We start from the raw sequence: 8550 nt of genomic DNA on the forward strand, positions 1-8550 counted from the left end.
ACCTCTCCCTTCTAATGACCGTCTCATTCCATCATTCTATAGGTCTTTATCCCATCACTGTGATGCTGGGACACGCCCAGATCCACAGTGGAATTTAGAATTCACTCTTCCTTCTGAAACACATTCAGAACCACAGATATAATTTTACACGGCTTTCCCCTCAGGACATCCCTACAGAGATATTATTACACAACACTTCTCCCTCCGAAATCTTGGAATGTGTTTGTCCCTGTAACAGGGCCTGGCTAGTCCTGCTATTCTTAACAGAGCAGCTTTGTCTCATACTGTAGTTTTTATAACGTTTTGTTTTAATTTGAGGGAGACTCTGAAGAGGTCCATGATATAAGCGCCCTGGTATGGTGGACCAGATGTCATGTCCCTTCATAGTGAACCGAAACAGTCAGTGATTGTGTAGTATACATATAGTACATTAGTTATTTCAGTGTTGGTATTTTTTGTACAACACCCCAAAGCCACCAGCACCCCTCCTTCTGTCCTCCTGGTCGGTGTGTCTCTCTAAGTGTCTTTGACCCACTCTGGACAGATACGTCCATATTACAGCTTTATAGGGCTGTTTGGTTTTAGTGCATCTTTATACAACTAACACTCTCTTTATGTGTCGCTCTCTCTGTGTGTGTGTGTGTGTGTGTGTGTGTGTGTGTGTGTGTGTGTGTGTGTGTGTGTGTGTGTGTGTGTGTGTGTGTGTGTGTGTGTGTGTGTGTGTGTGTGTGTGTGTGTGTGTGTGTGTGTGTGTGTGTGTGTGTGTGTGTGTGTGTGTGTGTGTGTGTGTGTCTCAATCTCTCTCCCTTGCTCGTTTTCTCTTTCTCTCTTTCCTCCTCTCTTTCACACTCTCAGTCTCTCCCTTTTAATCATATATTTTCTATTTCCTCATTTCTCTTGACTTGCTTGGTTACCAGATACACACACCTCAAGGGTACGATGGACATTTTTTCTTTCTTCTGTGAGGTTGGTTGGTAGACTGAGTGGCTCCTTTAGTAACCGGCTCCAGAGAGCCTGAGGGTCAGACAGACCTCTATACCCAAAACAGATGTTTCTTCATCACATCACAAAGCTGCTTCAGCTGCTCTGCAGGAAATTCATTGCCTGAATCGGTAAACGTTCTCTTTTGGGTTCTCGTCACAGTGAAACTCTGGAATATGATGTATTTGCAGAAATTACTAAATTAATTTAACATTTCACAATTTACAGAAGACTGTTAGCCCCCTAAACTAATCCCTATGTTGCCTAGGCTTTAGCTCAGTGGGCCAAAGTGGTCTTGAGGCTCATGGACGACCAAGGGTTAATACCTGGTCGGTAACAAACACAGTATAAATGTGTGTGCTTGGTACGCACATTTTAGTGGTCCTGCAGAGCTATCTTCTGTTCACATCCTGTTTGGGATGTAGGAGACACAGGCCCAGAAATCACACACATATCATCAAGAAGTGTGGTTGACTGAGTCTGGGCCATGTCCCAGATGTGTTCCATACGTACACATTTACGCGTTTTCACACTTATGCATGTACGCACACACACACATTTTTACATACACATGTATGCACGCACACACACACACGCAGGCACTTGCACACATGCACACACACACACACACACACACACACACACACACACACACACACACACACACACACACACACACACACACACACACACACACACACACACACACACACACACACACACACACACACACACACACACACACACATATATTCACACAGACAGATGTTGGTGATGAAAAGCCTCAGAAACAGTGGCAGAAACATTAAACAGTGTAACCATGGGAACTATTCCTGCCTGATTGATAATGCCAAATCATAGAAATGCATTGAATAGAACATGAAAGATTCTGAATAGAACAACACTCAATGGGAATGACCATTCTACACACCCACATTCTGTGCTAGACTAGTGCATATTGAAATGGCGCCCTCTAGCCACAATAAGAGGGAGGGCCCTGGTGTATGATTAAATCATAAACATATCTGATTCACACAGTGAGGGTGGTGTTTTTTGTTGTTGAATTTAAACATTTTGATAACCTTTTGAGGGTTGAGCTAAATTATCTGGTGGTGACTCATGGAGTTGCAGGACTGACAATGGCAAGTGTTTTATGCTTGGATTGGCTATCTTTAGCTGAAGATGTGCTGGAACTTTGCAATTCCATGGTAACAGAATGATGCTGAACACAGATTTCTCTCTGAAATGGTATCAGAATGATGCTGAACACAGATTTCTCTCTGAAATGGTATCAGAATGATGCTGAACACAGATTTCTCTCTGAAATGGTATCAGAATGATGCTGAACACAGATTTCTCTCTGAAAAAAATGTATGTCAAAAGAACAAACATTGATTACAAAGTTAAACAAACCATACAACTTTATGCACAAAGACTACAATTAACAATTTCTGCACTGTTTTTCAAGTAAATGTGTTTTTGTAAAATTTTCTGTGGAAATTGTTAAGTCATCCTTGTGCATAGGGTTCTATGGTTTGTGTAACTTTGCCATTATTGGTTTAGTTTGACATACATTTTTTAAAGAGAAAAATCTGTGTCTCAGGACCATTCTGTTACAGTGGAATCTCCCATTTAGAATAGAGTTGGACAGCAGCAGAGAAAGAGCAGAGGGCTGGACAGACTGTAGAACTCATAGAACTTAGTGGAACAGGAACCATAAGGACTGGAAATCATCCAGAAGACATCACACTGCTCAGATATGAGGCAGGTCTGTCTTTCTGCAACAGCAGTTAGCAGAGAATTACATCTGGATTGCATGTGTGTCTTTATGTGTCGGTGCACGTGTTCTAACATCAGATCAGAGACAGTTATCTGTCTGTTGATGATGTATGACCTCATCAGCTGTATATATGAGCAGACTGCTGGTGATTTAGTGCTACCACTCACATACTGTACACACCCAACTATCTGATAGCGCTGATATATGGGGATGGAGAGAGTGGGAGGGTTGGCTGGGGTACATATGGAGGGGAATGGGAGACTGAGGAGAGAGTGGAGGAGATAAGGGGGAAGTGTGTGGGGATATAGGCAGTACAGTTTTGGAGGGTCTGGGCAGGGGAATAGGTACCACATGGAGAGAGCGAGAGAGTGAGAGAGGAAAGAGAGAGAGTTTTTAATTTAAAGTAGGCAGACAGCCATAACTTCACTCTTTGTCTGCCTGGAGAAAAACTATGGACTTGGTCCTCTCACATTCACAAGGCTTGGCTTGGCTCTTTCTCAGCGTGGACTGGCTCTCCTTCACTGTTTACTGTTCTACTTTAGGACTTTTCCCTCTATCACTCTGTCTCTTCTAATCACAAGTTTGCTGGTTCAAGCCTTGTTCCAGCTGTTACCTCTCAATCCTTACACATATGGGTAAAACTCTGAAAATGAGCATGGGCCATACATGGTTACTGTACTAAACTTGAAGGAATGTTTTTGGTGTGAAAAGTGAATAGTGCATGCTACTGTTGCTGTCAACCTACACTCCCCTACGTATGTATTTTGATGCTCCATTTTTTTATTTGTCTCTCTACACCATATCAAATATTTATTATGAGGTGACAGTACCTCATAGGCATTGAGTACACCACATCAGTCACTGGCTTCATCAATAAGTGCACCGGGGACGTAGTCCCCACAGTGACTGTACGTACATACCCCAACTGGAAGCCATGGATTACAGGCAACATCCGCACTGAGCTAAAGGTTAGAGCTGCTGCTTTCAAGGAACGGGACTCTAACCCGGAAGCTTATAAGAAATCCAGAAATACCCTTTGACTAACCATCAAACAGGCAAAGCGCCAATATGGGACTAAGATTGAATCGTATTACACCGGCTTCGACACTAGTCGGATGTGGCAGGGCTTGCAAACTATTAAAGAGTACAAAGGGAAGCGCAGCCGCGAGCTGCCCAGTGACATAAACCTACCAGACAAGCTAAATCACTTCTATGCTCGCTTCGAGGCAAGCAACACTGAAACATGCATGAGAGCACCAGCTCTTCCGGATGACTGTGTGATCACGCTCTCCATAGCCGATGTGAGTAAGACCTTTAAACAGATCAACATTCACAAGGCCGCAGGCCCAGATGGATTACCAGGATGTGTGCTCCGAGCATACGCTGACCAACTGGCAATTGTCTTCACTGACATTTTCAACCAGTTCCTGACCGAGTTTGTAATACCAACATGTTTCAAGCAGACCACCATAGTCCCTGTGCACAAGAACACTAAGGTAACCTGCCAAAATGACTACTGACCCGTAGCACTCATGTCTGTAGCCATGAAGTTATTTGAAAGGCTGGTCATGGCTCACATCAACACCATTATCCCATAAAACCTAGACCCAGTCAAATGTGCATACCGCCCCAACAGATCCACAGATGATACAATCTCTATTGCACTCAAAACTGCCCTTTCCCACCTGGACAAAAGGAACACCTATGTGAGAACGCTATTCATTGACTACAGCTCAGCATTCAACACCATAGTGCCCTCAAAGCTCATCACTAAGCTAAGGACCCTGGGACTAAACACCTCCCTCTGCAATTGGATCCTGGACTTCCTGAAGGGCCGCCCCCAGGTGGTAAGGGTAGAGAACAACACATCTGCACGCTGATCCTCAACATGGGGGCCCCTCAGGGGTGCATGCTCAGTCCCCTACTGTACTCCCTGTTCACTCATGACTGCATGGCCAGGCACGACTCCAACACCATCACCAACTTTGCAGATGACACAACAGTGGTAGGCCTGATCACCGACAACGATGAGACAGCCTATAGGGAGGAGGTCAGAGTCCTGGCCGTGTGGTGCCAGGACAACAACCTATCCCTCAACGTGATCAAGACAAAGGAGATGAATGTGGACTACAGGAAAAGGAGGACCGAGCACTCCTCCATTCTCATCGATGGGGCTGTAGTGGAACAGGTTGAGAGCTTCAAGTTCCTTGGTGTCCACATCACCGACAAACTATCATGGTCCAAACACACTAAGAGAGTCATGAAGAGGGCACAACAAAGCCTATTGCCCCTCAGGAGACTGAAAAGATTTGGCATGGGTCCACAGATCCTCAAAAGTTTCCACAGCTGCACGATTAAGAGCATCCTGACTGGTTGCATCACTGCCTGGTATGGCAACTGCTCGGCCTCCGACCGCAAGGCACTAGAGAGGGTAGTGCGAACGGCCCAGTACATCACTGGGGCCAAGCTTCCTGCCATCCAGGACCTAAAAATTGAGGCCCTAAAAGGCCCTAAAAATTGTCAAAGACTTCAGCATAGACTGTTCTCTCTGCTACCGCACGGCAAGCAGTACCGGAGCGCCAAGTCTAGGTCCAAAAGGCTTCTTAACAACTTCTACCCCCAAGCCATAAGACTCCTGAACATCTAATCAAAGGGCTACCCAGACCCCTCTTTTACGCTGCTGAAACTCTCTGTTTCTAATCTATGCATAGTCACTTTAACTCTACCTACATGTACATATTACCTCAATTGCCTCGACTAACCGGTGCCCCCGCATATTGAGTCTATACCGGTACTCCCTGTATATAGCCTTGCTTGTAATTTTACTGCTGCAGTTTAATTATTTGTTACTTTTATTTAATTTTTTATTTTTTTTACTTATCTATTTTTTACTTAAAACATATTTTCTTGAAGCATTATTGGTTAAGGGCTTGTAAGTAAACATTTCACTGTAAGGCACATGTGACAAATACAATTTGATTTGATTTGACATAATGGCACCTTTTATTTGATGGTAGTTTCATACATATCTGATTTACCATTTGAAAATTAAATCACTTTATATATTTAGTCCCCCATTTGAAGATTATGGATTATGGATAATGGCTCGAGGGTGCCAGGCTGCCCATCATTACGCACACCTGTCACCTTCGTTATGCGCTGCAGCGCTTCATTGGACACACCTGTACTTGCCTTCCCTATATCTGTCTGTTGTTATGTTTTTCATGTCCAGACGCTGTCCTGTCCTGTTTCATGTCTGTTTATTAATTAAACATTCACTCCCTGTACTTGCTTCTCATCTCCAAGGGTCTGTCCTTACAGAATGCTGAGAAACAATATTGGAAGCATCAGGAGAATTGTTTTTGTTTTTGTTGGTGACGTTGGGTCCGGGTGTCGTTGCCGATGGAACCGGGGGTGCCTAAGCTGGCTCGTCGGGCTTCCCTGCCTTAGCTGGCTTGAAAGGTTTCCTGGCATCGTTTGGCTCGGCCGGGAGGCTCCCATCCCACGTCGTGCCTCAGCCGGCTCGTCAGGCTCCCACGCCTCAGCGGGATCGTCAGGCTTTCACGCCTCAGCCCGGCTCGTCAGGCTCCCACGCCTCAGCCGGCTCGTCAGGCTTTCACGCCTCAGCGGGATCGTCAGGCTTTCACGCCTCAGCCCGGCTCGTCAGGCTCCCACGCCTCAGCCGGCTCGTCAGGCTCTCACGTCCATACCCCCCAGAAAATGCTAACCTCCCCTGCTTTTGGTAATGGTGAGAGGATAGCATGCTTTGTTGTAGCCTCTAACATTCTCACTCATCATTATCCATGATTCATCCATGATTTTTTAAATCATGGCATTATCAGAATTGCATACACTAAGTTGACTGTGCCTTTAAACAGCTTGGAAAATTCCAGAAAATGATGTCATGGCTTTAGAAGGTTCTGATAGGCTAATTGACATCATTTGAGTCAACTGGAGGTGTACCTGTGGATGTATTTCAAGACCTACCTTCAAACTCAGTGCCTCTTTGCTTGACATCATGGGAAAATCAAAAGAAATCAGCCAAGACCTCAGAAAGAAATGTGTAGACCTCCACCAGTCTGGTTCATCCTTGGGAGTAATTTCCAAATGCCTGAAGATACCATGTTCATCTATACAAACAATAGTACGCAAGTATAAACACCATGGGACCACGCAGCCTTCATACCGCTCAGGAAGGAGACGCGTTCTGTCTCCTGGGGAAGAATGTACTTTGGTGCGAAAAGTGCAAATCAATCCCAGAACAACAGCAAAGGACCTTGTGAAGATGCTGGAGGAAGCAGGTACAAAAGTATCTATATCCACAGTAAAACGAGTCCTATATCGACATAACTTGAAAGGCTGCTCAGCAAGGAAGAAGCCACTGCTCCAAAACCGCCATAAAAAGCCAGACTACGGTTTGCAACTGCACATGGGGACAAAGATTGTACTTTTTGGAGAAATGTCCTCTGGTCTGATGAAACTAAAATAGGACTGTTTGGCCATAATGACGATCGTTATGTTGGGAGGAAAAAGGGGTAGGCTTGCAAGCCGAAGAACACCATCCCAACCGTGAAGCACCGGGGTGGCAGCATCATGTTGTTGGGGTGCTTTGCTGCAGGAGGGACTGGTGCACTTCACAAAATAGATGGCATCATGAGGCAGGAAAATTATGTGGATATATTGAAGCAACATCTCAAGACATCAGTCAGGAAGTTAAAGCTTGGTTGCAAATGGGTCTTTCAAATGGACAATGACCCCAAGCATACTTCCAAAGTTGTGGCAAAATGGCTTAAGGACAACAAAGTCAAGGTATTGGAGTGGCAATCACAAAGCCCTGACCTCAATCCTATAGAAAATTTGTGGGCAGACCTGAAAAAGTGTGTGCAAGCATGGAGGCCTACAAACCTGACTCAGTTACACCAGCTCTGTCAGGAGGAATGGGCCAAAACTTATTGTGGGAAACTTGTGGAAGGCTAACCAAAACATTTGACCCAAGTTAAACAATATAAAGGCAATACTAACAAATACTAATTGAGTATATGTAAACTTCTGACCCACTGGGAATGTGATGAAATAAATAAAAGCTGAAATTAATCATTCTCTCTACTATTATTCTGACATTTCACATTCTTAAAATAAAGTGGTGATCCTAACTGACCTAAGACAGGAATTTTTACTCAGATGAAAAACTGAGACTGAGTTTAAATGTTTTTGGCTAAGGTGTATGTGAACTTCCGACTTCAACTGTATGTATGAAAAGGCCTTCAAATTAAAGGTGGCATTCTGTACTGTCAACTCATATGAAACATTAGATCTCGAATCGAAAATGCTGGAGTATAGAGACACATTTAACATTTTAGCGTCACTGAATAAAGAAGTAGGTGAGTGCTTGTGGTTGTTTGACAGAGTAACTTATTCTAGTGGTTAGTTGGCTCTCATTTGCTGCCTGCTGGTGAAAAGACTGAAAGAACCTGGCCAAGAGACGATGGAAGGTTTCCTCATTTCATGCTTTTGTTTATGGAAAAGCCATTAGCCTTTGTGTGTGTGTGTGTGTGTGTGTGTGTGTGTGTGTGTGTGTGTGTGTGTGTGTGTGTGTGTGTGTGTGTGTGTGTGTGTGTGTGTGTGTGTGTGTGTGTGTGTGTGTGTGTGTGTGTGTGTGTGTGTGTGTGTGTGTGTGTGTGTGTGTGTGTGTGTGTGTGTGTGTGTGTGTATACACATAGCTACACACACACAGACACTTTGGATTCTGATGGTGGTGTTATGATATCTGTTTGTGCTAGGGGAAGCTA

This window comes from Salvelinus alpinus, chromosome 12, assembly GCF_045679555.1.
Source record: "Salvelinus alpinus chromosome 12, SLU_Salpinus.1, whole genome shotgun sequence".
NCBI lineage: Eukaryota > Metazoa > Chordata > Actinopteri > Salmoniformes > Salmonidae > Salvelinus > Salvelinus alpinus.